Source organism: Octopus bimaculoides, chromosome 6 (assembly GCF_001194135.2).
Source record: "Octopus bimaculoides isolate UCB-OBI-ISO-001 chromosome 6, ASM119413v2, whole genome shotgun sequence".
NCBI lineage: Eukaryota > Metazoa > Mollusca > Cephalopoda > Octopoda > Octopodidae > Octopus > Octopus bimaculoides.
In genome coordinates this window covers 72513384-72523348 of record NC_068986.1, presented here as the reverse complement: position 1 = coordinate 72523348, position 9965 = coordinate 72513384, and positions in this window count along the sequence as shown.

The following is a 9965-nucleotide window of genomic DNA, read 5'->3' as shown; positions in this document are numbered from 1 at the left end:
TATATATATGTATGTGTGCTTGTGTCTGTGTTTGTCCCCCCACCATCACTTGACAGCCAATGCTGGTGTGTTTACGTCCCTGTAACTTAACGGTTCGGCAAAAAGAGACCGATAGAATAAGTACTAGGCTTACAAAGAATAAGTCATGTGGTCGATTTTCTCAGCTAAAGGCGGTGCTCCAGCATGGCCGCAGTCAAATGACTGAAACAAGTAAAAGAGTAAAAGAGTAAGAGTATTTGGAAGAAATAATTCTTTGTCATGTTTTTGTTGATTTATATCTTCTTTTCTGTGCTTTTTGCCTTCTTTTTCTTTTTCTGCTTTCACCACCAGTTTTTTAACCTATTCTTCTGTATTATCATCATTCTGTTCCTTTTGATGTCACAAAATTGATGGGTTTTATAAAAACTGTATTTTGAATTATTTAAAGACATCAAATGCATGAAACATAACCTCTCAAGTTTTCCTCTCAATAAGTCAATCCTTTCTTTTTACTTTTCTCCTCCAATCAACTCTCTCCATTATTATGGGTGCAGGAATGGCATCTTGATCTAGAAGTTTGCTTCACAACTATGTGGTTTCAGGTTCAGTCCCATTGGATAATGAAGGAAATTTGTCAGATTGCAACTGTGTAGTGACTTATTGAAGGTACTATTCTAGTTCTTATTTGAACCAGAACTCTAATCTGAAGATAACTTGTTCCCACCAATCTCAGAGATGCTGAAAAGGTCTTGAGTGTTTGCCCTTCCTCCTCTGACAAAGTCATTAAAATAATGTAAACATTTGTAGAAGTTCCTCAACTAATATAATCATACTTGGCACATTCTTCTCTGACTATATTTATAACAAGATCCTCCTCCTCCTCCTCCTCCTCCTCCCCCTCCTCCCCTCCCCCCCTCCTCCTCCTTTAACATTTATTTTTCATGCTGACATAAGTCGGATGGTTTGACCAGAACTGGCAAGCTTGGAAGCTGCATCAGGTTCTAGTCTGATTTGACTTGGTTTCTATTGCTGGATGCCCTTCCTAACTCCAACCACTTTACACTGTGTACTGGGTGCTTTTAATGTGCCACCAGCATGAGCACTTTTACATGGCACCAGCATGAGTGCTTTGTACATGGCACTGGCATGAGTGCTTTTTGTGTGACACCAGCACAGGATTCTTGCAGGCCAGTCCTCTCCACCAGGGGATGCAGATTTAACACTTCTGCTGAGGAGACACTTCTGCTGTATTTCTGATAAATACAAGCTTCCCCACCCCCAAAAATGGTCATTAATCTTAATAAATCTAAATACACACACATGCACACACACACACACACACACACACACACACACACACACACACACACACACACACACACACACACACACACACACACACACACACACACCTATTTTTTATATGATCAGTTTTATACCAGACATAAAATGTTAATAACAATTCTATTCTAATATCATCAAACAAATGCTAATAACAAAGCTAAAATAAGGTCTCTTTGACTTAATTTAGAAAGATAAAAATGGAATTTATCATAGTATAAATGAACTGCAGTACACGAGAATTACTATGGATAGAAATGGAATTTATCAAAGTATAAATAAAAAAGCAGTACATGAAAATTGTTATGGATAAAAATGGATTGATCAAAATATAAATAAACTGCAGTGCATGAAAATTATTATGTTGAAACCATGCAAATGTTTTGAAACAGAATTTAAATCTGCGATGCAGAAAAACAGAATCTAATTAATTATTCACTGATGAATGTGAACACATTATCATTCAGAACAACCAATATTACATGATCAGAACAGTTCAGAAAACAATGTATATTTTAGACAAGCAGCTTTGTGGACATAATAGTAACAAATGTAATCTGCTGAGTGAACCTAGCTAAAATTAAATACCAATTACATTTGTTTCATGGTTGAGTAAATGACATTATTTAGGGAACCTGGTTACAAATATCTGATGCAAAAATCTTCAGAACCATCCAGTGTGTACTAACATGAAAAACAAAAATCATTAGAAAAACAGACACAAATACTTAATACACTGATCTCTGTCAGATCAATGAAGTTATGTGACATTGACATGATAACTCCTGAGTTGAATGCTGATTGAATAAAATCCATCTCAGAACTAAATGAAGGCTCATAGACATCAAATCAAAGATAATTCAGATCTGATGTGCTAAAAATAAAATAATTTTTTATTTGTCATGGCTGAGAACAAATCAATTTATTGGTCATGTATTTTTCTTTTCATTTCTTTTTTACTCTTATATTATAATATACCAGACAGTGCAGAGAAGAGAGAAAAAAATCTCAATGCATGTAGTAGATTTTATTCATTCATTTGAAGTAGATAATTCACTCTTTTACTACTCCAAGTTTCTCATGTTTGTATGTGTGTTCAGACACCACTGTTACACAGATGTGTTGTGCTCCATAGCCAGCTGCCAATTTCACAGAGTGAAAGCATGTGGAAAAAATTGACAAAGATTAAACAATTATTGATGTTCAATTTGAAGAATTTTTTATGTTAGACCTTGGTTGAAATACATGAATACAAAGTATGAGGAAGGGACTGTATAAATCTGATAGCAGGGGAGGAAAACAATAATAATAGGATATTTCATATTTGAATTTGCTTTGCAAGATTCTTAATGTGAAATCTTGCATTGAAACCGATGTTGTTGTGTTGGTGGGGGAGGTTATTTTGCCAATAAAACCATATGCGCTGATTCTATTTCTTCAACAAAGGCAACTGCCACTGCCACTGCTGATGCCACCACCATACAATGAAGTGTTATCAGTTTCTGTCTACCAAATCCACTCATAAGGCTTTGGTTAGCCTGGGGTTATAGCAGAAGATACTTGCCCAATGTACCATGTAGTGGGATTGAATCTGGAACTGTATGGCTGGGAAGTAAGTTTCTAACTGCAAAGCCATGCTTGTAACTCAACATATTTCCCAATTAACCTTTTCAATGAAATTGTTCCATCATTCTATCATTCTTTGACTTAGCAGAATAGAAAACCTTCAGATTTTTCTGCTCCTTTTCTTTTTTAATCTGAATCTTTTTTTTTCTTTTTTTTCAATTTTCTTTCCTCAAAGTTCTGAACAATTACACAAATAACTAAAATGATTTTCATTCAACTAGTTTGCTAATTAACTAATTAACTATTCCATTGTTTGAATAATTATTTGATTAATCGATCAATCATTTGGTTTGTCAGAATCCTTTTGTTGCTATTTGCAGTCCCATCAATGACAAACTCTCATCTACTCTAGGTTCGTCAGAATGTATCCATAAAGTTTTTGGAATGAGTGACAATGTTTGTGGGTTTCGTTTATCGTTTAACGTCCGCTTTCCATGCTAGCGAGCATTTTATCTGTGTTTGAGGTTTTTTGTAAACTGATTGGTCAGAGCCAACGTGTGTGTGTTTGTGTGTGTGTGTGCGTGTGTGCATGTGTGTTTGTGATGTATGTGTTGTGTGTGTGTATGTGTGCATGTGTGTTTGTAGTGTATGTGGCATGTGTGTGGTGTGTGTGGTATGTGTGTGTGAAGTATGTGTGTGTGTGTGGTGTGTGTTGTGTATGTGTATGCATGTAGTGTGTGTTGTGTGGTGTGTGATGTGTGTATGTGGTATGTGTGTGCATGTGTTGTCTGTGTGTGTATGTGTGTGTGTTGTATGTCTGTGTGTTTGTGTGTGTGCGTGAACGCATGTGTTTTTGTGGTGTATGTGTTGTGTGTGTGTATATGTGCATGTGTGTATGTGTGTGTATGTGTGTGTGTGGTGTGTGTGTGGTGTGTGTGTGTGTGTAGTATGTGTGTGCATGTGGTGTGTTGTGTGGTGTGTGTGTTGTGTATGTGTATGCATGTAGTGCGTGTTGTGTGGTGTGTGATGTGTGTATGTGGTATGTGTGTGCATATGTTGTCTGTGTGTGTATGTGTGTGTGTTGTATGTGTGTGTGTGTGTATGTGTGTGTGCATGCACATGTGCATGTTTGCACATGTCTGTTTTTGAGTGTGTGTGTGAATGTGTGAGTCTGCATGCAACTTATTCCTGTGTCTCAGCATCCTTGATATCTAGGTACATCGCAGTTCAGCAGTTATGTGTTTTCCTTTTCATTCTCTCTCTCAAGAGATTTCTAAATCCATTCACACACACAAATATATGTGCTTATTCTTTCACACAGTCAGCTACCTTCACACACGCATACATGCACCTATATATATCTATATGTATTTAAATAATCAACAGCAAATGACACGAAATATTGTACCTAGGTCTACCTTGACCAGGAGTAGTTGCAACTGGCACGGCCCTAGCTATAGGTTAATTAGCATATAAATAAAAACCACCAGCAGTGAGAGACCCCTAGCAGTGAAAGACCCCTAGCAGCTGTCACAGCATACTTCTAGGAGCAGGACACTTTGATGCAAAACTTGTGGTTTCATATTATTAGTGGTCATCTAGCATTAGCCTGTCATCATCATCATCATCATCCATGCTAGCATGGGATAGATGGTTTGACAGGAACTGGCAAGGCCAGGGGCTGCACGAGGTTCCTTAGTTTGTTTTGGCATAGTTTCTATGGCTGGATGCCCTTCCTAATGTCAACCACTCCACAACATATACCAGGAGCTTTTTATGTGACACCATCACTAGTACTTTTTACATGGTACTAGCACCCACACTAATTCTTTTCATGAGACACATTGGTTTTAGGATCTTAGGTTCATTGTGGTGGGTATGTCTTCTCGAGTACAGCAATGCACCACGTATCTCGGTCCTCTGTCACCTCCTTTGTAAGGTTTAGAGTTTTGAGATCAGTTTATCACAAACACCCAGAGTGTGGTATTTGTTTTTTTACAAATATTCATCAATATAATCTAATGATGTACAGATGTCACTTTATGGTGACATCATTTTATCATTTGTCATTCCACCGACTGAAATTCCTATGGTGATGGAAGAATGGTAATACATGCAAACCTAACCAGTTGGAAGCACACAGTTACAAAGTGATGGGATTGAACAGTCAACCGAAAGGTCAGGAAAGGAAAGTCAGAAATGCCATGTGACAATGAGGAAGCACAAAAAAATAGCAGTCGTCTATGAAGATGTAGTACTTACTATGTATGTGTGTACATGTGTATGTACATATGTACATAGACAGGTGTATACATACATACATACATATATACATGTATGTATGTATGTAAGTATATACATATGTACATAATATATGTAAATATGTACATATGTATGTATGTATATATGTATGTACATATGAACATATGTAAGTATGTACATATGTATATAGGCGTAGGAGTGGCTGTGTAGTAAGTAGTTTGCTTACCAGCCACATGGTTCCGGATTCAGTCCCACTGCATGGCACCTTGGGCAAGTGTCTTCTACTAAAGCCTTGTGAGTGGATTTGGTAGACGGAAACTTTGGTAGACGTTGTATATATGTATATATATATATGTGTGTGTGTGTGCGTGTGTGTGTGTATGTTTGTGTGTTTGTGTTTGTCCCCCCACCATCACTTGACAACTGATGCTGGTTTGTTTACGTCCCCGTAACTTGGCGGTTCGGCAAAGGAGACCGATAGAATAAATACTAGGCTTCCAAAGAATAACTCCTGGGGTCGATTTGCTCGACTAAAGGCGGTGCTCCAGCATGGCCGCAGTCAAATGACTGAAACAAGTAAAAGAGTAAAAGAGTATATGTATATGTGTGTATGTATATGTATATGTGTGTATGTATGTGTGCACGTATGCATGTATGTAAGTATCTGCATGTATGTATGTTCCCTTTCTCTTTTTAATTTAGAGTAAATTTTCACCAGCTACCCACTTGATGGCAAGATTGTGAAGGAAAGCACCTTGTTTTGTTCATCATCCTTTACATCCTAAGTAGGTCTTGCAGATATTTATAGTCCCAGATATTGTTATCATTTGTAGTGTATACATCAAGGATTTGCATTCTCTCCCCAAGAACCCGACTTTATCCATATTTTGTTCCAGACAGGTTGGTCTGGGTTCTGTTGCTCCAATAATGATAAGTATGTATGTATGTATGTATGTATGTATATATGTATGTATGTATGCTATCAATCAGTTTCATTTCTTTATTTCTTGTCCATAGAGGAAGAGCCGGACTCTAACCTAGATTCAAGGCTCCTTCATTGGAACTTTTATCAACATCATCTAGGTATTTGTGTATATGTGAGTGTATGCAGTATTTGGTGTTATGTGTGTGTGTATGTATGTGTTTATGTATGTATGTATGTATGTATATGTGCATCTGTGCATCATCATCATCATCATTTAATGTCCGCCTTCCATGCTGGCATGGGTGTGTATGTGTGTAAATGTGTATGTATATATGCATATGTGTATGTGCATATGTGTGTGTTCATGTATGCATGTATATAAGTATATGTATGTATGTGTATGTATGTATGTATATGTATGTACGTATGTCTGTGTATATATGTGTATATATATATACGTGTGCATGTGTGTGTGTGTATCTGTGTGTATCTGTATGTGTGTGTGTGTGTGTGTGTGTGTGTGTATGTGTGTGTGTGTGTGTGTGTGAGTGCATGGGCACACGTGTATATTTATGTCCTTGTAACTTTTTGGTTCAGCAAAAAAAACAAAAAAAACGATAGATTAAATACCAAACTTAAGTCCTGGGATCGATTTATTTGACTGAAGCCCCTTTAAGGCTGCATCCTAGCATAGTCACAGTCTAATGACTCAAACAAATAAAAGAGAATAAACGAAGACAACGGAATAGAAAAGAAGATACATATGTGCATACATGCACATAAAATGAGTAAAGCATAACAGAAACATGAAAGCTCATAGGAAAAGCCAGCCTGCAAAAGAAAACCAATCTATAGACAGTTAGGGAGTCTAAAACTGTTGATCAGTTGGCCAATAAAATCAATAACCTTCTTCTTTGGTTTAAAAGTTGTTAGTGAGTCATTATGAGTTCCTGTGGCAACATTGCTCACAGAGGGTGTTTGTGTGTGTGTGTGTGTGTGCGTGCGCGTGTGTATGAGTCCATGTGTGTGTATGGATGTGTATGTGTTCGTGTCCATATGTATAAGTGTGGCTGTATCAGTATGTATGTGCTTGTCTGAATAAGTTTGCATGTGTATGTGTGTCTGTATCAGAATGTGTGTGTGTGTGTGCATGTTTATGTGTTTGTAGGAGTGCTGAAAAGTTCCTGGCTTTGGGTAAAAGAAAATACTGGAGGATCAGTTAATAATGATTTTATTCAATATATTCCCCTCTAAGATTCACACATTTATTACAGTGGTCCTTCAGTTTTTCTAAGCTCTGTAAAAGAACTCGGAAGTTTGGGCCTTTTGTAATGCCCTTAAAACCAAGAACTTTTCAGCCCCCCCCCCACCATATATGCATGCATATATGTATGTATCTGTGTATGTATGTGTGTACTAGCATGTGAGTGTGTGTGTGTATATATATATATATATATATATATATACATTTCAGTACATATGCTTGTGTGATTTTATGTGTATATCTATACATGTGTATGTGTGTGTTTGTGTCAGTATGTATGAGTGTATCTGTATCAGTATGTATGTGCGTCCATGTTTGTGTGTTTGTATGTATGTGAGTATGTGTGTGTGTTTATGAGTAGGTTTGTGTGTCTGCATATGTACATCTGTGTGTGTGTGTGTGTGTGTGTGTGTGTCTGTATGTGTGAAATTGTATGTATGTGAGTGTGCATGTCCAGCTTCCACTGTAATGTCAAATGACTCATGCCTTATGAGGAGTAAAAAAAACAAAAAACAAAACAGGAACAACAACAACAGCAATAACAAAAAGTAAATCGAATCACCATCAGCAACAGGCAGCATCTATGAGTCAACCAGCATCCTGCTTCTTGCTATGAAGAAGGTGTCATCAATACACATACACGTGTTGCCCCCACCTCTCTTACCAACTACTGCATAACTACATAGATTTAACAGGGCAAAACAAGCATGCTTGTCTAAACCACACTGACTCACATTCATAAGCATTCATTTTTCACACCCTTTCAATAAAGATGTAGTTATTTATTATAAACAACACACATACACACACATACTAATAATGAAGTGTAGAAATCATCATTCCTGTTATATAATATTGATTTCTTTTGACCAGACACAAGATCATATTCTGCAGAATAATGGCAAGAATTGAGCCCAGGATATTATCAGTTCTATATGGTGAAGTGCTGTGGCACAGACAGGGGTGTACTATTCTAAATGCTTACGTCAGTAAAATGTATTAAGTGTAAATCCTATTATAGTTTCGTCTCCTCTAGATTAATAGAAAACTAGATATATGTATCAAACCTGTTTGAAGTCAGTTAATTTTGAGTCTACATCTACAGTTGTTTTACATTGTACTTACATAAGGAATTATTATTACCTGATGCATAGATACATAGGCAGACACATAAATACATACACACATACATACATATATTTATGTATGTGTGTGTGTGTACCTAAAGGGAGAGACAGGGTGTGAGAGACAGAGACAAGGTGTGAGAGAGAGAGACAGGCAGTCAGAGACGGAGATAGAGAATGAGTGGGAGGGAGAGACAGAGAAAGATGGGAAGGAAAGAGAGAGAGGTGGAGATAGTGAAATACATTGCAATTGATGACCTTTTCCATACCCAAAGTTGGGTTTGGTATTCTATATTCTATCTCATTTAAATTTAGGATTTTCCAAATTTTCCTGCAAGCAGCTATCTCATTCTGGTGCATCAAATTAGCTGAACTACATTTCTATAGATACAGACAGACATACAGATAGATGTGCATGGGCGTGTGCACACACACACACACACACACACACACACACACACACACATTTAGGTTTATGTATGTGTGTATATATATATATATATATATACTACCATACTTGCGGCATAAAGAATTAGGGCATTTTAGAAATAAACTGAAAATGGTATTTAATACATACATTGACAAAACATATATTCCATATATTTGAGAGTCATGAATAGTAAGAATAGTTTAATTTTTATTGAAAATACTTTGAAGGATTGGATGCAAAGAGAATTAAATATGAAGGAAAGTTTTATGTAAATTATTCTGATATTTTATCGAGGTTAAAACAATAAAACTTTCCATGTATAATTGCTGAACATTTTTTCCTTTTATTGTGCCATTAAATCACTGGCAAGCCTGTGCTGAATATGTGAATTAAAAATTCACACATACATTAATACATATTCGTGACTTATTCCCAGGAATGTGAAAAAAAAGTCTGTTGAATTTACTGTATACAGTTTAGTTACTTTGGTTCATATGTGAAAGACATTGCAAAAAGAAATCATTTGAAAATTTTCATTCTTGAAAGGAGTTGAATATGTGACACTCTTCATTAATTCTGCCACTGAACTATGGGATAAAAAATTACGTAAACTATAAATACAAATTGATCATTTAATGGGACAGAAAAAAACTATGTCTGTGTGGTGAGAAGTTTGTTTCCCAGCCACATGGTACTGGGCTCAGTCCCACTGTGTGACACCTTGGGCAAGTGTCTATTACTATAGCCCTGGGCCAACCAAAGCCTTGTGAGTTGATTTGGTAGATGGAGAGTGAAAGAAACCCATAGTACATATACATATGTGTGTGTGTGTGCGTGTGTGTGTGTGTGTGTGTGTGTGTGTGTGTTTCTACTTTATGACTGGTTGACAACTGGTGTTGGTTTGTTTACATCCCCATAACTTAGCAGTTTCGTAAAAAGAGACTGATTGGATAAGTACCAGGCTTTAAAAAATACTGTACTGGGATCAATTTATTCAACTAAACCCTTCAAGACAGTGTCCCTGCATGCCCCCAGTTCAATGACTGTAACAAGTAAAAGATAATATACACATAT